We start from the raw sequence: 21,942 nt of genomic DNA, 5'->3' as shown, positions 1-21,942 counted from the left end.
CGGAGTAGCGGCAGTCGTACAAGTGTCCTCCCAGTGACCTCCACCGCTGGCTCGGACCCTGTGCTTGATCCTCTGCCTCCAGGAGGCGTGCATGCCCTTCCCGAGGATGCTCTGCGCCTTCTCGAAGGGGAGACCGCGGTCCCAGCGCTAGGAGTGGCGCAGCGAGGGTCCCGTGGGCGCAGCGACCAGTTCCAGCTCTGATCGCTGAGGACTTCGGTTCGAGATCCCGGGTAAGTTCTGAAAACTTCACTGTTTAGTGGGGATACATGGGGTAATAGAACCTGGCAGGGAATATGGGGGGATTCTACGCGAATCAAAGAAAGTTTATTGTAAACAGAGGGAGGGAGATATAGAAGCAGCCCTTTAATTCACATCAGACTAGTGAAGGAGGTCAAATGTTCTTTTATTGTAAATCAGAATGTTGAACAATTATCAGGGGCGTTCCATAGGGGGGTCCTTTGTTTAGCACTTAACACCTTTTTTATTTTTGCACATTATTGCTAAATGTACTCCATACTTCACCAGAGCTAAAAAGAGCGCTGCTATAAAATGCAGGTAGTAAATGAGTTTTTAGCACTTCCTGTGGTGCTTTAATAATGAATATGGTATGTATGATCGCTGCCAGTTACCGAGACTTCAGTATATGGAGTTAAGTAGTGTTTTTTTTATTTTATTTTAAAACTCAGACACGTGCGGAAAATGCAGGCATTTATTTTATTTACTTGGAAGAATTTCTCTCAGTTGTGCAATGCAAGGCCTCATTAAAATAACTGCTGCCCTGCAGGCAGCATCTTTTTAGAAAGTGCCCTAAGTCAATGGAATTTATTATGTTTCAGTAAGTATTACAGAAGTCCTCATTGTTTAATCAGCAAAAAGGTTAATTTCTTCTTTGAGAATTATTTTAAAATAATAGTATCCTGCCCTTCTAACGAAACGTGATGGTATTATTTCTGTTGGTAAGTGTTATCTGATTAGCTATTTTAATTAATTTTGTAGAAGGAACTACAGGAATAATTATAGTCTATAGTAGACCAGCCCAACATTTTTTCCTTTTTTTTTTCTTTTCTCTTGTTATTTCAGTTGGACTATTTTTACCTAAAATATTGCATTTTCTACAACCATTAGCTTAGTGAATTACCCCATACATGCAACTCTATTATTAAATGTATATTTTTCATCTAATACCGATATCAGAAACAGAAGACTTTGAAAAGATTGTTACAGTGAGTAAAATAATTGCAATAATTCAATTACTGTTCTAGTCCTGCACACTGGCCATTTGTTGAAATTTCCAGAAACACACTTTTATACAGTTGAGACTGTAGGTTTTATTATTTCACAGTATAACACAAGTAATATAAAAGGGCAAAATAGAAGCAATGTTTTTTCTCTTCTAATAAAATATGGTTTTCAATTGAGCTGTTGTGAGATTTTGAATTGTTTAACCTATGTTCCTTTGTTTTATTTACATTTTATAATGGTGGATTTTTTTTCACGAAAGCAGGAATTGCCTATAACTGATAAGGGAATTTAACATTTGTAGGCCAAAATTATCAACCTGGAAATTTTCTTGAAATTAACCATTTTTCCAGTCCAGATATTTTGGCCAGAGTTTGTAATTATTGTCAGTTCATCGTAATTTCTAGTTTGGTGAATAATCCTCACTTTAACCCCTTAACCCCTTAAGGACACATGACATGTGTGACATGTCATGATTCCCTTTTATTCCAGAAGTTTGGTCCTTAAGGGGTTAAAGTAATGTAAACATTTTCTACTAAGCAGACTTATCAGCTTTAATGATATAATATTCCAGAAGTTGAGTTTGAAGTGTCCTTGAGAGTTTGCACTTTAAATCTACAGCTTTCACTACTTAATTCCCCAAATTTATCAGGAAATACTGAAATATGTGGGATCATTTTTAACAGCCCTTCTTATTCCTGCTTTAAAAACGTAATCTGACATGACATGATCTTTACTATCTCGATGTTACTGTCATTCAAAGCCTTTGGATGTCAATAGCTACTGCTGAGAATCCATTGTATTCATTCCATACACTCTGGCTCAGCTAGCCAAGGAGGTGACATTCTCATTTCTAAAAATCTTTTATTTGATTTATGCTACCCATTCTGAATGGACTGTTAGAAGTTCAAACCGTTGTTTGCCCTCATGACACACTGTTGTCTTAATTGTCTGTGAAGTAAAACCCTTGATGACATAGTAAGTCGTATTGAACTTGAACCTGTACTGCTTCATTTAGTACCAATTGAAAATTTCCACAGTGTATGTGTTTTGTAGGCTTTGTATGTTCTAGATGTGCACAAACCACTCTCAAAGTGTCAACAGCTACACATGGTATAATTTGCATGGCCATGTTCCTGTGTCATTTTTTCACAGGGCAAACTAGAGGGACACCATCAGGGTCTAAAAAGGACTATTTTTGGTCTATTACGTGTCCCACTGATGTCACACACATTATCAAGTCTACATAGTACACAGAGCACTGGTAATCTACGTATTTAGTAATGTTATTAATAACGAACCAGGGGCTCCCAATGGTTCTTAAAATAAATAAATAAATATCAGTGTGGGATCTCCATGCATGGTAGACTGCTCATTGACAGTAATGAGAAATATATAATAAAACGCGTTATAAAACATCTGTTAATGTTCAAAGACATGGAGCAGAGATATGTACAAACCACACCATAGATCTTGCTCCCTAGATTTCCATTAGTAACCGTGACAGAGAGCTTCCAGAATGTGGTGCAGTGAGGCGCTGGTACTGGTAAGCAAATATTAATCATTCCAATATGAGCTTTAAGTTAAGTGCTGGGTGAAGTAAATTACAAGAAACATATCACATTACATGACAGTGAGGTAGGGGTGGATATTTATCTGCAGCTAGATTGCTTAACAGGGATACAATTTTCTTAAATGGGCAGTAGCCATGGAAACAGCAAGTTTGTTGTTCTTTTTTGTTCCCACACCTTTATAACTCTGTACCACTTTCATACTAATTATCCCAAGGGACTTAAAGGGACACTATTGGCACAAAACAACTTTAGTGTAATTAAGTAGTTTTGGTGTATAGATCATGTCCCTGCAGTCTCACTGCTCAATTGTCTGACATTTAGGAGTTAAATCACTTTTGTATACATCCCTAGCCACACCTCCCTGCATGTGATTTGCACAGCCTTCCTAAGCACTCTCTGTAAAGTGTCATCTAATGTTTACACTTCCTTTATTTCTCATTCTGTTTAATTTAGAATTTCTTATCTCCTGCTCTGGTAATAGCCTAGTAGGCCCCGCAAGAGCCTCCTGTATGTGAGGGAGATTTTATTTTATAGAGTAGGAGATAAAAACTTCTACAGTAAGTTAACATCTGATTGAAAATGAAACACATTTTTTTCCATGTAGCTTATGTGAGTCACAACCAGAGAAGTGTGGCTAAGGCTACAAAAACAGAAACAAAAGTGATCTAACTCCTAAATGGCAGAGAAGCAGTGAGACTTCAGAGGCATAAACTAAAAAGGCTTCATTAAACTGTATTCAGACCTGTATACAGTTCCATCACATGGTTCAGTAGGAATGGCTGGGGAACAGCTGGAGTAATAATAACAACGACATCTAGAGAACCAAGAAGCTCCAAACTGGGGGACAAAAATCAAGGTCCAGTTAATAAACAGCAGACAGGGAGAGGGCGACTAAAGACATAAGCCAGGTAGGGCATTGTGCTCATGATCAACAAATCAGCAAAGGCACTTTAGATAAATGGGAACTGTGTTTAAAGTCTAACAGCTTTTACTTGGAAGTGGGTAAATTTAAAGAAACTCCTGTGTTCTTCTAGGAATCCATACCAGGTATAAGCCAAACACCCTAGTGTTTTACAGACTCCTGTGCTAGATTAGTACATGTCTAATGAGTCCCATGCTGTCACTATGTGCTAGGCATTTTCTTTGAAGCAGGATTAAAGCCCTACAGAGTGAGGTTGGTAAATCTTCATATACTTTTTAGATGGATAGTTTCTTAATGTGAAGGATTGGATCCAGACTGCCACTGTCACCAGTGGAAGGACATGGAGCAATTTAAGACATTGTTTTCCACTACTTACATTAAATTTAATAGTAGAATAAATGTTTGTCCTCTAGGATGGGTCATATAATGGTCTCCCCGTATCCATTTGTTTTTCACCATTCCATGCCTCTTCCCATTCACAGAAATGAATTTTGTTTTTTTTCCCCCTTAACTCGTAAATGTCTTTTTACCCTTCATCTACTCATAAGTAGAGCCCTTCTTCTTCTCCTATGCTTTTTCGGTACTTTTCAACCTTTTACTGGCCGCGATATTAACGTTTTCTATTCTGTTGCAGCCTTCCTTATTCTTGTACGGTTCCTCTTCCCCATGAAAAAAATAAATACATTTTAAAGGGCCTGTAAATGTTCTGTATTTTTGTTCTTGCTGTCAAGTGGTGCTTCTGAGTCATGGCAAGTGTGACAAAAGCTATAGATTTTTTTAAAATTTTTTTTAACTTTTTTTTATCAAAAACAGCATTTTGTAGAAGGAAACACTTTTGGCTACATAAATTCAAAACATATACGTTTAAAGGGATTTTCCATATACAGATACAGAGGAATACATTTTGGAGGTATTTAACTGCAGTTGCACTTATGTCATGAATGAAACTCTATTAAAGAATGTAGTTGAATTTACAAATTAAAGCTCATGCATAAAATAAACAAAATGTACTGTTTTAGGAGGTTCTTGATGCTAATACTGGACAATGATATTTTTAGACTCTTCAAATAAAAATCTTAAATTGCTGCCCTCCAAAATGCAATTTTTTTCTTCTCTCTATCATTTCTATGTGGCTACAATACAAAATATATGTAATTTATGTACATTTTAAAAATAAAATATCTGATTTGACACCATGTAAATAGATAGCTTTTATGTTTGCTGTACCTCTATCTATTTTGAAAGCAAAGATAGTAGGAATATGACAAATATGCTGCATTGATAGATGGAATGTGACACCTATTTATCATTGATTTCAAAGATGATCGGTTGTGCAATGTGTTTGTTTTGATATAAATAGTGCTACTATGTGACATCTTACCTAGTTACATAGTAATCTGAATTGGGGGGAAAAAAAGACTCACGAAGACAAAAAAAAATAAATGAATTTTGTAATCCGTTATGCCACGAATGGGGGGGGGGGGGGGGGGAATCCTTCTTGACAACATAATGGCAATCAGATTTATTTTTTTAATCAAAAATCTGTTCATATACATATTAAATATATACTTGAATATTGTTTTTAAAAAGAGACTATTTAAAAAATATATATATTTATCTATAGAATATTGATCAGGCAAACTCTTTTGGCAGAAACTTCCACATCTTATTTTTTTTATTCTTACTGTAAAATAACCACCTTTCTTCTAGTCTCAGTGGAAAGAACCTCTTGTCTGTTGTATATTCCTGCTAAAGAATAGTGTATGTGTATGCATGTCTGTCTGTGTATGTCTGTCTGCATGTATGTCTATGTATGTATGTATGTCTGGATGTCTGTCTGTGTGTATGTCTATGTCTGTCTGACTGCATGTATGTCTATGTATGTCTGTCTATGTATGTTTATGTATGTCTGTCTGTATGTCTATGTATGTATACATGTATGTCTGTCATTATATATGTATGTCTGTATGTCAGTATGAATGTATGTCTGCATATCATTATGAACGTAGGTCTGTGTATGTGTGTATGGATGTCTGTATGCATGTATGTCAGTCTGTATATATGCATGTATGTCAGTCTGTATATATGCATGTATGTCAGTCTGTATGTATGTATGTATGTCTGTATGCCATTATGAATGTATGTCTGTATGCCATTATGAATGTGTGTCTGTATGTATGAGTGTGTGTATGTATGTCTTTATGTCCTCTTGCATGTGTGTCTGTCACTATGTATGCCTGTGTGTATGTCTCAGTATGTGTGTGTCAGTATGTATGCCTGTATGTCTGTTTCAGTATGTGTGTCTGTTAGTATGTATCAGTGTGTGCGTTTGTGTCTGTGTGTGGACCCAGTGGGCGGTATTTGGAGGCGGGCCCCAGGGGGCCCAGACCCTGAGCTGAGTTAGGGGCCCAAAAATTTATGGTGGCGGCCCTGCTGCCTGGCTCTCCCTCTTCACGGCTGGGCGCGCGCTCCTCCCGCGTGGAGTGAGCTGGGAGGAAGTGAGCTGGCAGGAGTTAAAAGTAATACGTCTGTGGTAAATTCTGAAATAAATTCAATATTTATAATATTTACCAAATGGTGTGTGTAAAAAACAACAACAACAAAAAAAACTTAACTATGATTTTGAAGATAAAAATCACAAATAACGTGAATTAGCAATGCGCATATATTGTATACAAATCTAAAAATAAGGCATCCAACCTATAACATGAAGAAAAAAAAAAAAAAGATCCAGTAAATGGTGTGCAATAACGGTATAGGAAAGAATAAGAATCGTCTTATGCACTTTACAAAATTTGACTAATCTAGGTTAAGAGTAACAGTGTGAAGACAGAGCCGTCTAATAAAGTGAGAGGCTACAAATGGGCACTGGGAGGTACAAGAATGAATAATAAAACTGTCTCTTACCACTAGAATAGGCAAACCCTAAACCCCACTAAAAGAAAAAGAGGAGCAAATGTAAGCCACTCTGCTGCATAGTACCCCAACAGTTACTTACAGATCAGAAAGCTTGGGAAAGTGTGGCTAGTCGTGCGCCAATCGCTGTAAACAGGATAAGTGCTTTGTGGCTTAATAGAACCCCATGCTATATTAAGAGGAGTCTAGAGTGTAGAAATACTTCACTGTTTGTCAGGAGTGCGGTTTGGCATCTCAAAATCTAGCTGTGCCAGCATGTGGTTTTTCTGTCAATTGTCTCACACTGCCTCTTTTTTTTTGGGTCAGTTTTTGGGATTATAGGCATATTGGTTTCAGTTATTAGGCCCCTGCGGATTTTTGGGTTATAAGGCCGTTTCGGCTCTGAAGCCTTCCTCCTGAAGCCTTCCAAGCCAAAACGTCTGGGTTTTCATTTCTCCTGCTCTTGGTCAGTATACCTTTTTAATGGGTGTTTGCATTTAGCACTTTATTATTATTGTGGCATTGGTATTATAGACTGGATATGCACTATATTATGCACTTTTTTTTCTGTGAATATTTTTTCAATGCATGAATAAACCCAGTAGTTTTTATACCACATTACTTTTCACCCACTTTCAGTTGAGCTTTTTTTTACTATAGTTATATATATTTTTATTTGGCTTTTATGGGCCTGAATAAATCTGATGCGGTTAAAGGGATTCTATAGTGCCCCCTCTCCCGGCGCTGAAGGGGTTAGAACTTAATCCAGGCTCTGCCCATGCTCCAATGGCCACTTGTTCAGTGCTTTCCTATGAGATTCCGGTGATGCTGGAAATCCTCATGTATAGCGTGAGGACGTCAAGCGTCATTTAAACAACCAAAAGTCATCTAAGCACCTGGACGTCCCTCTAGTGGATGTCTGGTAGACAGCCACTAGAGGAGGAGTTAACCCTGAGAGGTAATTATTACAGTTTCTTAGAAACTGCATTAATTACCACTGAAGGGTTAAGGAACATGGTACATTGCACCCAGCTGAAGTGGTCTGAGTGCCTACAGTGTCCCTTTAACCCCTTAAGGACCAAACTTCTGGAATAAAAGGGAATCATGATATGTCACACATGTCGTGTCCTTAACCCCTTAAGGACACATGACATGTGTGACATGTCATGATTCCCTTTTATTCCAGAAGTTTGGTCCTTAAGGGGTTAAAGGGAAACTCCAGTGCCAGGAAAACAATCCACTGCAGGTCCCCTCTCCCTCCCACCCTCCCAATTCCCGGGTGCTGTAGGGGTGAAAACCCCTTCAGTAACTTACCAGAGGCAGCGACGATGTCCCACGTCGCTGCTTCTTCCTCCGCCGCCGCTCCTCCCAGTGATTGCATCGGCCGGTGGGCGAGACTGATCCCGCCCACCGGCCGGGGAGACCTAATGCGCATGTGCGGCAATGCCGCACATGCGCATTAGAGCTCCCCATAGGAAAGCATTGAAAATGCTTTTCAATGCTTTCCTATGGGGAAATGAGCGACGCAGCGTGAGGACTTCCAGCGACGCTCTAGCACAGGTTTCCTGTGCTAGGGACACGGAAGTGCCCTCTAGTGGCTGTCTAGTAGACAGCCACTAGAGGTGGAGTTAACCCTGCAAGGTAATTATTGCAGGTTATAAAAAACTGCAATAATTACACTTGCAGGGTTAAGAGTTGTGGGAGTTGGCACCCAGACTACTCCAATGGGCAGAAGTGGTCTGGGTGCCTGGAGTGTCCCTTTAAGGGGTTAAGCACCATCATGGGAACCTAGGAGCCTGGTCGGGCTATAGTCTGTTAGCGGAAATGATAGCAGATGTATACAATGTAAATTGATGCCTTTTGTTGTGCCTTCCTATCTTTTAATAAATCATCAGCAGATAAACAAAGAAATTAATGACAAAAAAATATATATTCTTGGTCCCTGACACTGTGCTATGCCCTCAGCAAGCTACAACCCCAGGAATGCGTCTTAGTCTAAAGAAGCATTGGGAGGCAGGGCAATGTATGGCAATTGCTGTATTGCATTGGCAATGCTTCCTGTAGAGCAGCATTCAAACCAAATATGTAGAGGAACTTTCTCCCTGGTTTAAAGCTGGGTGTTGCTACAAAGGGAAGGGTTATAAAAGTGCTGGAACTTGTCAATTTTATGCTAAAATTCTACATAGATATGCTGATGTGCTTTGGGAGTTTTAAGTATTTCTTTAAATACTAAAACTTGCTGATTCACAGCAGGAAGATTTAAAATAAAATGTATATATATTTTATATATTATTATATTTTTTTTTTAGGTCCATGTATATAAAGAAATGCAAATATCCATGTGTTCTAGACTGCGAACATAGAATAATTATTTTAAAAGTGCATTTTATTTTGTCTGGAACAACACCGATCCAGCAATCCCTGAAGGTAGGACCAAAAATTCCTGGCATTCTTGAGAGGTGAAGGGTTAGATAGAGCAGGAGACAGATCTGCATAAATAAAAAAAACGCATGTGTGTCCAGAAGAACATTTTTAAGGAAGCTATAAAGCTACTTTGTGCTTTTGAATTGATAAATGTTTAGTCTACGATCAAATCATTAATGGATATCAAATACAATCTTTTTTTTAATTTGTATTTTTTTTATAGTTTTACAATAAATAAGTATGTTGCAGTCCTCTGCCTCTTCTATCCAACTTCCCTAATTCTAAAATACTTCCTGTTGGTTCCTGAGTAAAAGTATTAGGTGAAGATTTCAGCACAGCTCAATTAGACCCCCAGGGAAATGATCCACTCCAGCTCTAACAAAGCTATGGAGATAGGGTGGACTTAAAGGGACACTATAGGCACCCAGACCACTTCATCTCATCGAAGTGGTCTGGGTGCACTGTCCCTTTAATCCTGCAATCTAAACCATTGCAGTTTAAAAGAAACTGGAATGTTTATATTGCAAGGTTAAGACTGGCTTTATTGGCTGCCTATCAGATAGACGCTAGAGGCGCTTCTTGCTGTTTCATAGAGTTTAACTTTATGAAACAAAGCTGGGCGTTCTCACACTTTGCATGAAAATGTCCAGCATTTGGAAAAACCCCGATTGATGCAATCCTTTCCTATGGGGAATTCCTAATGCACATTTTTTTTTTTTCATTTTGCATCAGTATTAATAACTTTCTTTATTGCAATTCTTGCTCATTAATATTTTACATTTTTATTAGTGTTTTTTAAATATTCCATATTTTTTATTCAATAGATGCATTTTTAATGTTATAGTAAATTCTCACAATGATACGGTTTTATTATTTTTTTCTTATTTATTTCTCTATTTACAATTGTGATTATTGCCTTCCCTCTGTGCTTTAAACAGGAGTGAATAACACTAGAGGTTTCGTGCCCGGTATTCTGGTTTAAACTCTCATGGTTATTCATTTTAGTGAAAATTGTTTAAGGTTCATAACCAAGAAAACAATCCAGAGGTGAATAATTGTGTCTGTTATATATACAGCCTCAACTTTAAAATCATAGATGAAGTGAACATTATCGTTACAATGGCACCTGTCTGTCAGGATTATAGTTGATCCAGTACGCAGAATAGTATCACACCTAGGACTAAGGATAACGTCTAACCGGACCTTAGAATGGCTGGAATAGTCAAGATACTTGCCGAGGTCAGGGACACAGAAAGAGACACAACGATGAGGAAAGCCAGAAGTCAAGGATACCAGAAATCAGGGAAGTCAAAACGAAGCTAAAGTCAAAATACTAGAAAAACGCAATCAGGAACACACTCTTGGATAACCAGGTAGTGGAAACCACGGCAGAGCACTAACATAAAGGTCATTTGGGTTTAAATAACCATCCATAGGCTGTAACTGGCTGTATGACCAAAACGTGCATGCGCGTCTGATGTGACTAGGCACGCACATCTTTGATGTGGGCGGAGGGAAGTCTCTTATTAAAACCAAAACCGCAGCGGCCGGGGTCTGTAGGAACGCCGTACTCGCTGGGGACCAGGCAGCGGTTTGCTGCGACCAAGGTAACAATATGAGTTTTCTGTTGGCGTAGCAGCTATGTTTCAGTGCGCCACGCCGACAGAATCATCGGGAGCCATGACACTGTCAAGGGGTGAGATATTTTAGGCAGTAAGTGAAGTCGGTTCTTTAATTTAATGCATTGGAAGCAGCAGAAATGGGCAAGCGAAAAGATCTCAGTGACTTTGACAAGTGCCAAATAGTGATGGATAGACAACTGTAACAGAGCATCTCTAAAATTGCAAGTCTTGTGCGGTGTTCCCAGTATGCATTGGTTAGTACATATCAAAAGTGGAAGGACAACCAGTAAACTGGCATTAGATTGTAAGCTCACAGTCTGGTCTTTCTTCCTTTTTGTATTAGTCTGTTTATATTGTATTGTTTCCTCCCCCCCCCCCCCCCAATTGTACAGCGCTATAGAATATGTTGGCGCTTTTGTAAATGTCAGTAATGATAATTAGGGTAATGGGCGCTTAAGGCTCATTGATGCACATTGTGAGTGACAGCTATCCGATCTGGTCTGATCACACAGAAGAGCTACTGTAGCTCAAATTGTTGAAAAATGGAAAGCTGGCTATGATAGAACATACACCCACACACACACCAAGTTTGCTGCGTATGATGATGCATAGCTGCAGAACTATCAGAGTGCCCCTGTCCAACACCGATGGCACCTTCAATGGTGACACAAGTGTCAGAACTGGACCATGAAGCAATGGAAAACTGTCATCTGGTCTGATGAATCACATTTTCTTTTTGATCAGGGGCATAGCCTGTACCACCTACCTAAAGATTGTTGCAGACCACAATTACCCTTTTATGGCAATGGTGTTCCCTGATAGCAGTGGCCTGCCTCAGTAGGATAATGCTGCCTGCCACACTGCAAAAATTGTTCAGAACTGATTTTGAGGGACATGACAATGTTATCTCAATGCAATTGAGCATCTATGGGATGTGCTGGAACAACAAATCTGAACCTTCGAGGCCCCTACCTCCTAAATTGTTGGACTTAAAGGAACTGATGCTAAAGTTTGTTGCAAGATATCACAGGACACCTTCAGAGATCTTCTGGAGTCCATGCCTCGATGCATCGGAGCTGTTTGGCAATATGAGAGGGGCAGGGTTTTCTAATTTCGTGACTGATCAGTGTATTCAGAATAAGTTCAAACAGGATCTGTGCACCTGGGGGGAATTTGGGAAGTCTGCTATTGTAAGTCACAGACAGCTCTTGTAAGTTGCCTTTGTGGGACTGTTACAATTTATCAGTTCCGAATGTAAAAAATGATGTATGTGCCTGGTGTACAGCAAGAGAGAAAAATGTTTCTAAACTTTTATACAAATTAAGACAGGAGATGTGTGTGTGTGTGTGTCTGTATATATAAACAAAATAATACTTTAGGCACTCACCCCTGAATGATGTATAGATATATCTTGCCTTCGGTGCTTCCGGCGTCCCATATATATCCAGCAATAAAGTGGAGCACTCAGAAGGACTTCTTAATAGTGAATTTATTGATAAAAGTCGTTTACATCAACATGTAAGTCCTGTGATTCGACGTTTCGTTTCGACCCCTCAGGGTCTTTTTCAAGAACTGTCTGTATATATATATATATATATATATTATACACCGGCGGGTGGGAGAAATGCTTGAGGGCCAGGGGGGCCCGCGGTGCAGCTGCTTCGGGCCACCCAGGAACAACTGGGCCCGGGGCAGCTGCCCCGTTTGCCCCGCTGTGTGTATATGCTGCTTCACCCTATGAATCTATTTTGCTTGAGTTAATAAAAAAAATAAAAAAATGCTAGAAATGGACTTAGAAAATGAGGATTTTTTTAATGCATATGAATGTTAGATAATGATTTGCATGTATATTCGGTTTGAGAACATTTCGTAAAGAGTTGTATAACCTGTGTCAATCATTGGAACATAAAATTGTGCAGAATGAAATTCTTTCAGTTATAGTAATTTGACGATTCTGTAGAAACACTTGTTTTTCCTGTTAGAAGCAGTGTTTGTTAGATATGCAGTGCTAATTTGACCACACATGACATATTTGCTTTAGATTCCGGAGAATTCACGCTGTAAACAGATTTCTAACGGAGTAGCTGATGTTAAAGTTCTTGTAGTCTTTGCTGCTTAATGGTGGTAAAAAGCAGTGTAATTAAAGGAACACTATAGTCACCTAAACAACTTTAGCTTAATGAAGCAGTTTTAGTGTATAGATCATGCCGCTCAAGTTTTACTCCTCAATTCACTGCCATTTAGGAGTTAAATCACTTTGTTTCTGTTTATACATCCCTTGCCACACCTCCCCAGGCCATGATTGACAGAGCCTGCATGAAAAAAAAAAAGTCTTTTTCTTAACTTTCAATCAGATGTAATTTACCTTAAACAATTGTATCTCTTGCTCTGTAAATTGAACTTTAATCACATACAGGAGGCTCTTGTGGTGTCTGGCAAGCTACTAACATAGCAGGGGTTAAGAAAATCTAAATTAAACAGAACTTGCAATGAGAAAGGATAAACTTTAGATGACTCTTTACAGGAAGAGTTTAGGAAGGCTGTGCAGGGAGGTGTGAATAGGGTTCATAAATAAAGTGATTAAACTCCTAAATGGCAGAGAATAGAGCAGTGAGGCTGCAGGGGCATGTTCTATACACCAAAACTGCTTCATTAAGCTAAAGTTGTTTTGGTGACTATAGTGTCCCTTTAAGCTGTGAAGCTATTGACAATTTTAAAGAGTGTTTGTATTGTGACATTATTGGATTTACTTAACCACTTAAGGACACATGACATGTGTGACATGTCATGAATCCCTTTTATTCCAGATGTTTGGTCCTTAAGGGGTTAAATTACCCATACAATCATCCACTGGGTATGTTGCACACTTCTACAGTATTTCAGTCCCCACTAATGTTTGTCATCTCCCTCTTTTTTATCTTGTAATTCTTGCATGCTGAGATTACAACTTTTATAGTAGTCACAGATTTCAAAACCACTACACAAAAGAATATATTTGTAGAGCGTACATCCACTTGTGTGATTGCAACATGAGAGAGAGAGATGTGCATAGGGAAGTCTGTGATTGTACAGCGCTGCAGAATTTGTTGGCACTATATAAATAATAATAATAATAATTGGACAGCACACAAGAATGTTTTGAAAGTGGTTTATAAATACTCACAATGAAAAAATGCTGCAATAATTGCATGCATGTTTTTATTGCAGATATATTTACTAAACTGTTAAATATATGTTTGTACCATAAAGTATTCCTTTAATTTCAGCAAGCATAATGATGGGTGTCAGGTTCATGCCATAAGACCTTGTGATTTAATGGTGTACCCTGGATCCTGTGCCCAATCTCTTGTTATAACACACTATTTTATTGCTATGAATGAAATGTTTTAGAAAGTATCCGTATTAATATTACTACAAACGTGACCCCCTTTAAAACCAAGGAAGTGTCTGAAAGCTGCAATCAGTTCTCTTCCTTTCATTAAAGGGACCAGAACAACTACAGCTTAATGTAGTTGTTCTGGTGAGTATAATCATTTTATATGCAGGCATTTTCATGCAAACCGAGAAAAGGTATTTTGTTTTCAGAGAAAAGGCAGTGTTTACATTGCCCCAAGGGACACCTCCAAGTGGCTACTCCTCAGATGGCTACTGGAGGTGCTTACTGGCTCAATGCTGTACAGTAGGCAGCAGTGCCATTCAGTGTCTCCACGCTCTGCATGGGGATGCTGAATTTTCCTCATAGAGATGCATTGATTCAATGGAGGTGCTGATTGGCCAAAACTGTGTTTGGCCCAGCCCCTTGCAGATTTCAGCCAATCCAATGTTTTCCCCATGGGAAAGCATTGGATTGGCTAAAAATCAACGATTTTGATGTCACTAAGGGGGCAGGGCTGGCGCCAGCGGACCCGCACAGCGCTGGAAATAAGGTGAGTTTTTTTAACTTTTAAAGGATCTAAGGGAGGGCAAGCCACCTAAATGGTGGGTTAAACACTATAGGGTCAAGAATACATGGTTGTGTTCCTGACCCTATAGTGTTCCTTTAAAAAGGAATCTGGCTTGCATGAATGTATAATACTACATGCAGGCATTTGCAGCTTTTCCTCATGCTGCATTCAGTGTGGAAGTCAATCACCCATGTGTTGGCTGTCTACAGAGCATGCACAGTACCCTTGTCATTTTTCCTTATAACATTAAAGGCACACTGTAGGCACCCAGACCACTTCAGCTAATTGAAGTGGTCTGGGTGTACTGTCCCTTTTGCACCAGAAAACTGCAATGTTTACATTGCAGCACTAAGTCAGACAGCCACTAGAGGTCTTCCTGTATCAAAACGGGCCTTTGGCTCAGTAAATGATGCTGGATGTCCTTACGGACATGTGCATTAGTGCACGCTGGTCCTGGGCCATCAGAGGAGCCAGGACCCACCGCCTGGCACCGCTGGGTTTTTAAGCCTTTATTCACCAGGGCAAAGGGGTGCAAAGGAGGGGTAGGCAGAGGGAGCTACAGTTCCAGGAATACAGCTTTGCATTCCTGGCACTATAGTATCCCTTTAATGAGAGATGTGATTCAGATGCACTGTACCCTCGCTACAAATATAGGGGCATACAATAAAACAATGGCAAGGAGGCAAATGGGTTGGGCAGGTAGAAAAACATACTTTTTCTTCTGTTTACTATTTTACAAACATTCATAAATATCTGGAGTATTTATCTCAACGCTGTCTGTCTGCATTTTGTTTGTTAGCAATATTTTTGACTTGGGGGCTGTTTTTTGGTGTATTTTAAAATTCATGAATTGGTAACTAGTTCTTATTCACAAATGTTCTGGTAAATATTTGACTAAGCCCCCAGCAACTGAAATGTCAAAGCAGACTAAAAACTTTAGGAGTGGTGTAGGAATGCCGTACAACTAGATGTAGAAATAGTGTGAATATATATATATATATATATATTTGAAGGCTTGGCCTGTAGTTGTGGGAGGGGCTTGGTTCCCCTTCCCCCTAAAAGGGCTGCCAATCCACTCCCACCTTACCGTTGCTGGTCTGGCGAGTCTGAAACATTTTACTTTTGGTTCAGATCGCCATCTTGGATTTTTCTTACCTGTTTCCTCGTGGTCTCCTGGAACGGGGCTCTCCTTCCCGTCACCGGCGTCCGCACAGCCCGTTCGTTACTTTGCCACCGCGGGAAAAAATGTATTTCAGGCCCGCCGTAAAGCAATCGCCGCAAACTTCCTAGCTTTACACGGCGGAGCCCCGTTCGTTTGAACCAACGCTCGGTTCTTTTACTTTTCGTATAAGTATGCCGTTCGGCTAAAAATCCCTTATCTACTCGCATGCTTCACATTACTTAATCTAACGAACGCTATCATTCGGTTATATACATATTACATTTTCGTTCGGTTTACGATTTACACTTATGATGTATCCATTCGTATATTTCAACACTCTATCTAGTTCTTTCGGTGATTACAACAACTCACGAAATAGGCACAAATTCAACTGGTACTCCAAGGGATTTTGCCCCTACTGGTTACAAACGTTATTACAGTCACTTAGAAAATTCTACTTAAATAAATGTTTAAACATGGATGATGTGTCCTGATTTTCCTGACCTTTTCCCACAGGTTCATACCAGGGGTTCGTACTAGGAATTGTGATTTCTGACACCTGTGTCAATTGTATTTACTTTATAGGTTGGTTGGCATTTAATTATGATTCAATTTTGAAGGCCAATAATACATATTAAAATAGTTAAGTGTGTAAATTTACTCTTTTAGGTTATTCTACGTTGGACGGTAGCTTTTTACAAGCACGGAAGCCGTCATCTTCTTTTCGTTTAAATCTACCCTCTGCAGAGTGTAGGGTAGGTTCTTGTTTAAGGGCCCACGATCGGGCCAAACTACTACATTACATTCAGACGTTTATATATCAAATCTCATGTCCACAGGTAAACATCTTGATACTTTTACAGTCGCTGGTTACCTCTACTTTGACTCACATATCCGGTACTACGCCAGACCCCATTACTTTCTACGTTCTGAGTGGTACTGGTCCTAAGTTACGTGACCCAATTAGGTATAAAAAGTTCTGGTCTTAATCCATAGGCTAGTGGTCCCGCGAGGCCAACACCCTCATCCTCATACTCTGAGGAATACGTCCCTCGGGCCAAATCATAGCTAGCCGTCTCGCATAGTTGCATAGAGAGGGCCTCACCTATCACTCCCATTCTATCTTATGCATTCTATCTTATGCATTCTATCTTATGCTTTAAACTGTCACCGAGAGGCCAACACCCCGCCACAACGTTCCCCACGGGCCCACGCATAGGTAGTGCCTCTCAAGCCGCTTGGCAATTAGTAGGGACTCTTCTGTCACTATCACGAAGTATAATTGTTTCGCTGTTGGTATTTAGCTAGCCTTACCAGTACCCACCCAATTCATTGCAAAGTGATTGATTAAAGCTACCTTATATTTTTCAGTTATGTCAAATACTCCTGATCTCCCTGAGCAACTCTCGCTACCCTGCACGCCTGCTAGGCCTGGTACCCCTGTTCCTGGAACAGACGTTAATAGTCCTTGATCACTCAGATCATGGACCATCCCACGTCTCTTTGCAGAACTTAGAAGACGCTGCATCCCTTTCCCAGCTACTGCTAGGAAGGCGGAGTTGTTTAGATTTTTAAACACTACCACTGACAACTCTGATGCAGGGGAAGGCCCTAGTGGCACACAATTGCCAGCGTTTCACACCATGATGACTTCTCTTATGTCATCTATCAGCACAATTAGCGATAGACTGGATAAATTGGAAGCAAGTGGTGCTAAACAGAGCGCTACAAATCCAATTGTTGCCAGTCACTCTCTTGCTGATATTATGCCTGGTAATTCATTGGAATCCATATCAATTATTGAAGCTATTAATTCTTCGCACATGGTCCCATCTCACCTTAAAAAGGACATTCTGGAAGGCAAGGATGTAAACCTGGTTTCATTGCTCATAGCCTCCCAGGATGTCCTAGAGAATAGGGCATTTGCATATGGGGATATATCAGTTGCGCTAAGGGCAAGAGACCAGAGGCTGAACAAAACATTGAACATCCCTGAATTCGTACTAGGTTTTGGGATCTATAGGGATGTTTACTGCTCAGTATACCCGGGGAAAAGAGCAGAGCTGGATGCATACATGCACAAGATGGTGGACCTAGGGCACAAATACGGTGGCACTGCTTTTTACGATTACCACCGTTCCTTTTCTGCAAAGGTAGCTGCAGCTCTGGCTCAGTTAAATTTAAGCATTGATTGGAGAAAATTGGACACTGAGTTATTCTGCAGGCATTTTGCAGGCCTCAGGCCTCCTGCTTGTGCAGTTTGTGCATCTACAGCACATCATACAAATTTCTGCCCAAACACAGCAGAAATAGAACAAAATCGAACGACCTCTAACTTTCCAAAATCTGCTAGGGTATTAAAAGACAAACTGGGTAGGGATATTGTATTTCTAGGTAAATCCCAGGTTTGCAACAACTTTAATGTGGGGAATTGTGGTTTCAGCTCTTGCAGGCTGATGCATGTATGTTCCCACTGTTTCAGGGCCTATGCCAAGACTATGTGCCCGAATAAAGCGTTCCCCAAACCGTATCACACGTGTGTGAGCATCACATTATTGACCTCGCTATTACAACACATCCATCACGTGATTTCATTGACTATATCATTACGGGAATGACTGAAGGGTTTCACACCGGGTTGGTCCATCTACCCTTGGTACACTGGAATGCAATAACAACCTACAATCCACGAGGTGAAACAAGGGTTTCTGTTGGGGCCATTCTTTTCCCCACCCTTCACATCTTGGAGAACCAATCCCCTTTTGGCTCCAAAAGCAGCCCACGTATTTTTGACAAGTTTGCAGAAGCTTTATGTTGGTTGTTACTAAATGTGTGCAAGTGCCCTTTGGTTATTCACTATCTGGCTTTGTTTGAATCCCTCACTATTCCTGTCTCCCCTCACAAAACTTTGGGTCCAGATACCAACATGCAATTTTTGGGGGATCCAACTAGACACGATACACATGCAGGCTAGTCTCCCTCAGGACAAGATTGAGCGTACCCTGGCAAGTATTGAACATTACCTGCTACAAGGTCATTGCAATCGCAAAGAACCTCAATCACTGCTAGGGTCGCTCAATTTTGCCATGAGGATCATACCCCAAGGTAGATCCTTTATATCCCACCTGCTATCCTTGTTTCCACTATTCACCTCAGACACTTCACGTATCACATTAGATGTACACGCAACCTCGGACTTACGCATGTGGTTTTTTTTTTCTCACCCCTTGGAACAGCCGAGCCATGTTTATACCACCCCCCTCCAACACTTCACCTACACTGTGGACAGCTGCTGCAGCTAACACAGGCTTTGCGGCCATCTGGGGTGATCAATGGCTTTGGGGACCTTGGTCGACCAAAGTCAAATCACTACCCAAATTCTCTGATACCTTGGCTTTATTCGAGTTGTACCCTATCGTGGCGGCAGCCATTGCTTGGTCTGGCCACACGGTCAGGTGCTACTCAGATAATATGGCCACATGCCATATTGTCAATAAAGGCCGATCTGCATCACTAGTCATTATGAGACTACTAAGGCGACTCACATGGGTAGCGGCCACTAGTCAATTCTTTATAACATGGGTACACAAACACCTCTGCTGATCACTTGTCTCGGTTTCGTTTCCAGGCTTTCTTCTCAACACTACCCAACGCTTCCAGACGAGCGACACCTGCACCACTATTCCAAGACATGAAAATGGATTAAAGACTTTGTTAGATCACGCACATCACATTTCTCCTCTGGCACTCTCAGTAAACACTAGGAACACTTATGATAGGGCTTTTCACGTATTCACGAAATTTATCACCGAGTTTCACATCCACAACATGTTTGCGCTAGAAACGATATTAGGTTTTACTTCTTTTTGCCACATCAACCTTAAACTATCCTTTAATACCATTAAACTGTACCTTACCGGCATTCCGCACCATATGCTTATCCAACAACCTAACACTACGGGTTTCTTGACATCATATCAAATAAAAACATTTACTTAAAGGCATTAAAAAATTAGATACACATGTCCCCTCACAAAGACTACCCATAGACAACAACATATTCCACTCTCTATCCAACTTACTAGATTCGTCTCCTTTTGAACCCATGACCAATAACATAATAAAAACAGCCCTATATCTCTCTTTTTACGGGTTCCTACGTCCCAGTGAATTTACAACCATGATCATCACAGCCCACGACTACCTAAGAATTAATGATTTACAAAAACATACCGACCATTACATTCTCTCCCTAAGACAATCAAAAACCAGCACCGAAGGACATACTATTCAAATTCCTCTGTACCCTACTCACAATAAATGGTGCCCAGTAAAAGTTTTGGATACGTATTCCCTTTCAGTCCAAAAACAACCCCAACAGCCTTTGTTTGAACTACATGGACACACTCTGACCACAGCTAAATTCATACGACTGCTGTTGACCAGGCTCGGCCTAAACCCCAACCAATTTTCAGTTCACTCTTTCCGTATAGGGGCAGCATCTTCGGCATCCGCTAACCACATACCTGCTCATATTATTAAGGCTATGGACCGCTGGAAATCCTCCGCCTACACACTCTACATACCTAATCCCATTAAAGAATGAAGACAAGCTTTTTGTGAGTTATAAATCGTGAACCAACTTCGTTTATTGAGATGTTTCCTGGTAATTTTCTTTTGCCCACTTTTATTACAGGCCTACTGCTTTGTCGGTTCCGGCACACCACAACTGACTGGTGCTAACTTATGGGTGCTATGTTTATATTATGCTAAGATTTCTCTGTTCGGCCATATTGCCCCGACTACAAATTTGAAGGCTTGGCCTGTAGTTGTGGGAGGGGCTTGGTTCCCCTTTAACCCCTTAAGGACACATGACGTGTGAAATGTCATGATTCCATTTTATTCCAGAAGTTTGGTCCTTAAGGGGTTAAAAAGGGATGCCAATCCACTCCCACCTTACCGTTGCTGGTCTGGCGAGTCACCACTCCCTCTATTTATAACACCCTCTAAGGTGGGCCCACTTTTATTACAGGCCTACTGCTTTGTCGGTTCCAGCACACCACAACTGACTGGTGCTAACTTATGAATGCTATGTTTGCATTATGCTAAGATTTCTCTGTTCAGCCATATTGCCCCGACTACAAATATATATATATATGTGTGTGTGTGTGTGTATATGTGTATATGTGTGTGTGCGCGTGTATATATATATTTGGAAGATTATTATTATTTATATAGCGCCATCAGATTCCGTAGCGCTGTACAAAGGGTGATTATTATTTTTCAAGTCCATGGTTAATTTCTACAAATTTCCAGTTTAGCAACAACTCCAACAATGTAATTAAAGCAGTAAGTGACATGCATTTTACATTTTTGTTTTCCAGTATTAAAACTGATCTGAGTTTAGCTTATTCAGCAGAATTGTGGATTGCCATGTTTTGCAAAAAATAACTTTTTATTTCCACACCCATTCCAGACATTTATAAGTCATTATTTATGGGAGGGGGAAAAAATGTTAAAACTAGAAATAAAATAACCATATTTGGATGGCTAGCCAGGCTTTAAAATGTACAGTCAGCACAATGTTTCAGACACATACTGTGAGGAGAAATGCTGGTAAAAATATAGCACATTCAAAGTATGTGACTGATCGCTGTAAATAGTAGCTACTCAAAATGACTAAGTGCTGGGCATTAACTGTATCAGAATCGGAAAAGTGTAATATATACTATAGATTTACTGTGCTTAGAGGGATATCTGCTACTCCTCACAGACAAGGCCTAAGAAGGCTGAAATTATGGTCTATGCTTGCTGTATCTCTCAGATGGAGCCGGCCTATATTTTGGATTTGTATCGCCCTTTTTGGTGGGATCAGTATGATATGCAAATGGTTCATGTATTCTCTATAATGGCACAAGTTGAGCTAAAAACAGCTTGAAAACCGACGAGAGACACACTGAAAGCAAGCTATTTTAGCCATTGTCCGTTCTCAGTATTCTCTTGCACCCTGTTTTTTTGCTGTCGCTAAAGACTTAAAAGGACTACTAAAGTCACACTTCATCGCAATAAAGATGTACCTTTAACACTTTAATGTAAAACATTGCTGTTTACATTAAGGGGTTAAGCAAGCCTCTTGTGGCCATCTTCCAGAATGCAACAA

General features: G+C 40.1%; 1 protein-coding gene across 1 annotated transcript in view; it reads left to right on the top strand.

The window, feature by feature from the left end:
• The first annotated feature begins 208 nt into the window (after positions 1–208).
• Positions 209–21,942, top strand: part of DSE (dermatan sulfate epimerase) — a 61,805-nt gene continuing 40,071 nt past the window's right edge. Inside the window, exon 1 of the mRNA XM_063443497.1 lies at positions 209–230. The gene's annotated coding sequence lies outside the window, so the exon portion shown is untranslated. The remainder of the gene's footprint in view (positions 231–21,942) is intronic.

The sequence above is a fragment of the Pelobates fuscus genome, chromosome 2, assembly GCF_036172605.1.
Source record: "Pelobates fuscus isolate aPelFus1 chromosome 2, aPelFus1.pri, whole genome shotgun sequence".
Lineage (NCBI taxonomy): Eukaryota > Metazoa > Chordata > Amphibia > Anura > Pelobatidae > Pelobates > Pelobates fuscus.
The sequence above is the reverse complement of the archived record's forward strand: the minus strand, read 5'-3'. Positions and strand labels throughout refer to the sequence as shown.